At 38.5% G+C, this 6,062-nt stretch overlaps 1 pseudogene; it reads right to left on the bottom strand.

Moving 5' to 3' along the window:
* Positions 1-4,016: 4,016 nt before the first annotated feature.
* On the bottom strand, positions 4,017-5,612 carry LOC104867230 (annotated as a pseudogene).
* Between the last annotated feature and the right edge of the window lie 450 nt (positions 5,613-6,062).

The following is a 6,062-nucleotide window of genomic DNA, read 5'->3' as shown; positions in this document are numbered from 1 at the left end:
TTTTTTGAAGGCCCTGAAGCAGAGCCATGTAGTAAACTATGCTTGGATGCCTGATCCATGGGAGAAATTGGTACTACCTACAACAACTGCAGAAGATCTATAGTTGATGCTTCAAGATACAGAACATGTGGTATGGCTTATGCATACACAACCAATTTTCCCTCCAACGTTTCCAAATCATATGCTCCATCATTAACCTTTGTTAAACCAGTAAGTTGAAAGAATGATCTTAATCCATAGTATAAGGGAAATAGTTGCTAACAAGTTATAAATAATAACTCAGCATTTAAAAGGTTAAGGACACAGTAGTGTGAAACTATGGCCTGGGATTTAGGTTCTGTGGCCCTGGAACAACTCTGACACTTTACATCACCCTCATTCTTATACTTTCTGTTTGTACAATTTACAAATGAAAAGTTGAATGGAATAGATTTGAGTTGCAGTCTAGGTATAAATTCTCCTATAGGTTGCAGAATTACAGGTCTAAGGGTCCTAATATTATTGCTTCTAGTCAACTATTAAATAAATCTCTCATTTACTTTAGGCTTCCTGATGCTCACAGGTGCCTGACTTGGATTAAAAGATTTTATTTAATGACTGAAGAGAGCACATTAACTTCTCAGTGGAAACCATAATACATAATATTTTAAAACCTCATCTGTTTTGTTAAGCTGGGAGATCTGTCAGCAGGAAGATAGCTACTTGGTTCTAGCCTGTTAAGTATAAATGTAGATTTTCTCATTCATTACTCTAGTAAAGAGAAGTGATACATTTTATTTCCAAGCCAAAAGTATTGAAATATTTAGCAATAATACATTTTCTGCTAATAAAAAAAAGAAAGGAAAGAAGGAAGAAAGAAAAAAAGGAAGAAAATCTATTTGAATTATATAAGGATATTAAAAATAAATTTTTAATTCTGTTTTGTTCTTGTTTTAGAAAATGCATGCCTCATGGTTACCTGTGTTCCATATTTGTATAAAGGACCCTATCCAGCAGATGTCAGCATAGTAATCTTAAAAGTTATCTCAGAGGAGCTTGTCATTTGCAGGAAAAAGAATGAAACTGGAACCCATGTTAAATGAAATTAGATAGACTCAGAAAGTTAAATTTCAAATGTCTTTCTTATATGTGAAACCTAAGGAAACAAGCAAATAAGCAGACAAATAATATAAAGGCGAAGTGACAAGAAACCAGGAGGTAGATTTCTGGAGATGGGAAAGGGGATCATTGGGAGGAAGAAGGAAAAAGGAGGCATAAATGAGAATGAAAATGATTGAGACATGTTAAATGCATGCATCACCTTTCCAAAACAAACCCCACACTTCTGTATCATTTACATGCTTTAATAAAACACAAACTAAAATAATCAAAAGGGGGGGTTCTTATATTAGCTTCATCAGCACTTCCAGGTGAATAATTTTTCTTTCTACAGAGCAAGATGTTAAGAAAGAAAGAATGAGCAAAAGAAACTTCTTGGTCCAAGAAAGCCTGCTTCCTTCCCATGCAAGAAGTCTATTCCAGATTTCATGTAGGAAAACAATGTAACTTCATGGTTTCAATGATAAAATGGGGGACCAGGTATAGCTGAGTAAAGCAAACAGAAGATATCATGACATTGAATGGAGGTTCGAAGGGCTATGTGGCCTTATATGTATCTGTCTACCGTAGTTTAAGAATCCCATACTGTAAATAATTAGCTGGAAATTTTCTGAAATAAACAGAACAGTCTCATGGATAACAAAACAATTTTGAAATACAGTTCAAGAGAAAGATGGAAGTGATACATGGCATGCTAACTGTGGTGAATGGTGTGCTCCTTCTTGCCCTGTAGTTAAGGGTATAGTAACTCCCACAACCAGAGAGTTTCTTGAGGGAAAGTCTTAGGAAAGGGCAAGGGAACTCGTTTCTCAGGAAAGTTGTGTTGAGTCAGCGGGGATCAAACTTGGGACCTTGTGCTTGCAAGGCAGGCAGCAGAACCACTGAGCTAAATCCCCAGTCCAGAGGCAGCCATGCTTTAAGGAGGGGTTTGAAGACAGCCTGGTGTCCATTCAATTCACAGAACTGGAAAGAATCAACAGCAATATAGAAAATGCAGCAGGCAAAAGGAAAAATGAAGAGCATAGAAGCTGACTAGAAATTCATTTCATTTTGGTTTGTAAAATTTTTACCGAAGCATAATGTAGGTCAAGAAAGTGCATGTACCATAAGTATAAAACTCAATAAAATATATAAATATTAATAGACTATAGCTACACAGTAATAAAGATAAAATTTGTGGGACTGGACTAGGAAGGAAGACTCAATCAGAAAAACTACCTTTTTAACAAGGTTGTACTACAATTTACAAACAGATAAACTGAATCAAATCAAACCAAACCAGACGAAATCCAACCCAACTCAACCCAACCGAACCAAACCAAAGTCTCAGGTCCGTCATTGACTAAGTTCTGACTGCTTCACCTCCAGCTGTTCAGATACAATGTTCCAAGATAAGATGGTTGATAGACTAATCCAAGAATGACTTTGGAGGGAATGTGTGATGTAACCTGGAGATGCCTGATTGTTCCCCAACTGATGAATTCTGACCACCTTCTGCCTAGTTCATTCTATGGAAAATGTGAACTTCACAAATTTATAAACATCTCTTGCCTAACACCTCCCTTTTGAGACATCTGTGATTTCCCCTAGTGTTTGATGCTTCTTGCTACAGCAAGAACATTCCAGTGACTTTGGGGTATGGGCATGAACATGTCAACACTCCCCTGTAGACACTACTCCAATCAAAAAACCATGACAGCCTCGTTATGGTACCTTAGCTGTCACTTCATTGTGCTTCCCCCTTCATTTCCATTTATTATGATAACAACATTCTGACTTCTAGCATCATGAGTTATTTGTGCCTGTTTTAAATTTTGCATAAAATTAAAGCCAAATATACTTCTTTATGTCCTCTTCTGTTGAGTGTTATGTTTGTGAAATCCCTCCCTCTGTACCTGTAGTGACAGCCTGCTCATTCTGTGGTATACTGCTATATGAATACACCACCATTTATGCAGCCACTCATGCTCCATCATTTAAATTCTTTTAAATTCAGTGATGTTACAAATAAATAGTGTTGCTGTGAATGTTTGTGTGCATGTCTTTTGGTGCATATATCCATTTGCTAATTTAGTTGTACACTTAGGAGTGGAATCTCAGGATCTGTGGTTTAGTCTTAGTGGTAACTGAAAAAAATAGTTTTTCAAGGTCTTTGTATTCATTTAAACTTCAACAAGTGCTCTATGAAGCAATAATTCTGATCACTCTGTGCAGATGAAGTTAAAATTCAGATATATGAGCCTGTCTAAAAGCTGTGACATCAGAATTGTTGTGAGTAGGCAAGGCATTCTAGTTCGTAAATGATTCCTGGATAATACTGCTATGCAAATTAGTTCATAACCACTGATTTGAAGGATGATCTCTACCTTCAAGAGGACTCTACGTTATGGAGAATGGGATTCAGACATTTGAAAGGAGTCCACCCCAGGGCTTCTTGATGCCTCGTAACATCCAAATGCAGTGAGTAGTGAGATCTACATGCTGCTATGAGGTCCACACTCCAAGAGCCACTTATCTAAAGCAAGCCCAGGAAGGTGCTCTTGCTCTGTTTGGCAGATGCTGTAAGTTTAAGACATTTGCTCCTAATTGAAACATTTTTGTTTGGTGAAATTTGATGATATCAAATAATACTTCAGAACTAGAAATTTTGAAGCAACAAAGATTAGCAGCTCATAAGCTATTGACAATTCATCGGAATAGTGAGATGTTATAATTTAAATGGAATACAGATATAAATTTCTTTTTTGCCATATCTGTTTTTTGTTTGCTTTTATTGGTACATTCTGTGAAATAAGGAATAAGGCAAATAAGAAAGCCATCTCCGAGTTCACAGGAGAACAAGCTCTCAGCTTGCTGTACTTAAATTTGTGATACTCAAGATACAAGACATTGCAGGTAAAATTATAAACTATATCACATCAGTCATTGAGAGCTCCAGAATGAACAGCATCTTCATAACCTTCACGTTTAACATTTCTACTTTCTGGGTGTAACATAATCAGATCATCAATTCCAAGAATGGTAATTGCAGCTTCTGTTGTAAACTTCAAGCTCCTTACTTTAACTATGGTTGGTTCAAACCTGTTTGCTGTTGTCTCTTGGTTTACCGTTCATCAATCAAGACCAATCTATTTCAGATTTTTACACTCTCAGTTAACTTGAGCCTCTTTATGAAAAGCCCTTAACTCTGTAACCAGATCTGTGAAGTCTCGGGCAGCGTTCACTGCAGTGTATTAGGAATGGCAGGAAGAGATCTTGCAAACACTGCAATAGCAAGCTTCTCCTGAGAGCCCATCCTGGTGGCGTAGTTTTGAAGGAAGGGCTGTTTCTACAGCACCCCCACTGGGAACCACAGATTTGGACTCCAAAACACTTCACCGTGCAAAGTGCATCATGTAAAAAGTGCTCCACCTCATCACCCATGAAATCATTGGCCCCATGTGAGATGATGGATGCAGATGTACGGGCCTTAGTATTTTTTTCCATAAGTTTTAATTAAGATTGGTTCATCATCACAGATTCTCTCCTGTACCATCTCTTCTGCTTGTCCCAACACTGTAGCTTCAAGAGTTTCTTCACCTTCCAAATTGGCCAAGGTGGACAGGAAAGTTGCTCCAGACGCTTTAGCAATGTGTGTAAGGCCCCTTTTTGAAGACTCTCTTAACTGCCATAGCATCTGCCTCCATGAAATACTTCAGACTCATGTCACTGATTCCACCAGTGGTTAGAATAGCATTAGCTCCAGGAGCCAGGATCTTCTGAATTCTCTCCTTTGTGATATCTGATTCTGTCTAATTGAGTCCAGTTTCTCTGTAATAACCATCTGTACACCAAGCTTCATTTTTGTTTTCTGTAGGCTGAAGTCAAGGCCAGCAATTTTTGCATGAACTATTCTCTTGGGCATGCTCTGAGATCCACACAGTTGAGTACACAGCTACTGACTGGCATGCTTTCTTTCTGACTTTGCTCATGGCTTTCAGAACATTAACAGAATTGATCTGGTAGCCTCTTGAAGGAGGGTACTTAACAGCAAATACAGCATCTACTACCATGTAAGAAAAGAAATCACGATTTATTGCAATAATTTTGGAAGACAAAGACATTTTAGTAGCACCAATCAAGCAATCTCTTCTGGTTTCATCTGTGTTTATAATTAGGTTTCACTGATAGAGTGCATTGCTTCCTTGCAAGCAAGTCTATAGCCAGCAATAACCAATGTGGAAGAGTTTTCTGCTAAACTAGTTGATCTGCATTTTTCAGAAGTTCTGCTGCAATGATAACCATTGAGGTAGTTCCATCTCTGACTTTTGGATTTTGCAGATCAGCCAGCTCACAAAGAACCTTTCTGCAAGATGTTCTACTTCCAGTAACTTCAGGATGGTGGAGCCATCATCAATAGTTGTTACATCACCAATGTAATCCTCCAACATTTTATCCAAGCCACCTGGACCAGGAGAACTTGAAGTCATAACGTTCTGGGAGCTCATCCCAAGCACAGAAAAAGGTCTCCCCATCTTCCCGGTGGAGTCTGTGTCCAGTTTCACACAGACCGCCCATTACCACTACCTCGATCTTCAAGCAGTGCAGTAGCATTAAGGATGGCAGCAGGGAGGAGAAGCCAGAGCAGTGCTCTAGGGGCTTCTGGGTAACACAGCTGGATCCCACTTCCCTTGGCCCAGCCTAGCCATGAGCCACAGCCACAGATACACATTTCTATAAAATATTCTTTTAGACAGACACTTCACCACCCAGACTGATTTCTGCATTTCCAGCTCCTGTCATTGTCATGGCATGGTGATATCTTCTATGGATTTAATTTACATTTTCCTTATGACTGATGATACAGAACATCATTTCATATATTTGTCACCTGTTGAATGTCTTCTTCATGCAGAGCCTCTGCCATTTCTTTTGCTGCGGGCTGTTTATATTTTCCTAATATATTCGTAAGAAAGCTTTGAGAT

Source organism: Fukomys damarensis, unplaced genomic scaffold, assembly GCF_012274545.1.
Source record: "Fukomys damarensis isolate Sample0158 unplaced genomic scaffold, DMR_v1.0_HiC HiC_scaffold_1, whole genome shotgun sequence".
Classification (NCBI taxonomy): Eukaryota; Metazoa; Chordata; class Mammalia; order Rodentia; family Bathyergidae; genus Fukomys; species Fukomys damarensis.
Note: the sequence above shows the minus strand (reverse complement) of the source record. Positions and strands in the feature narration are given on the sequence as shown.